Source organism: Rhea americana, unplaced genomic scaffold (assembly GCF_003343005.1).
Source record: "Rhea americana isolate MKP2758 unplaced genomic scaffold, rheAme1 scaffold_21, whole genome shotgun sequence".
Lineage (NCBI taxonomy): Eukaryota > Metazoa > Chordata > Aves > Rheiformes > Rheidae > Rhea > Rhea americana.
Window position 1 is genome coordinate 4,410,740 of NW_028186258.1, and position 668 is coordinate 4,411,407.

A 668-nucleotide genomic window follows, 5' to 3' on the forward strand; every position below is an offset into this window, starting at 1 on the left:
AAAAAAAAAAGCCAAAAGCAAGAGTTTTTCATGACTGGTAAACACGAGAATTATGTGAACAGAAACTATTTCATGCTGGGATGGCAGCCAGCGACTCGGGAATGTCAACAAAAGTTCTCCGAAGGTTGAAAATGTCACTGGATTACAATACAAGGTCCTTTGCCCCATTAGCAAGCTTTACTAAAGTAATATTCTCACTACTTAGCTAGAGGACTCACCCAGTGATTTATCTGTCTGTGATCAGAGCAATGGATTAAACAGAGACTTCATCTGGAAATTTACCTTTGACTACTTGGTTAAAGATTTTAAAATGTTAAGCATGCAGGGATTAATGTGTTTGTGGGTGCTATGTGAGTGTAAAGAAATGTGTTATTAATATATAGTCTAAATATCTATCTCCATATCTGTCTTATCTTTTAATCTGATAGTGATTGTAATCAGTAAGATTACGTACATACTTTCTCTACTAATAGCACCTGGTTCCTAATAAATTTCCAAGAATACTTCAGGTTAAAAAAAACAAGTTTCACCATCCACAAGACATTTTTTAAAATAAATAACTAAATTTTGTCAGCTGTTAGAGCAAAAATAAACTAATAATTTTCACTGTTGTTTCTGGTCAGGTTCACTTTCTCGTCCTCCTGCTCTAATGCTGAGATATTTGGCTT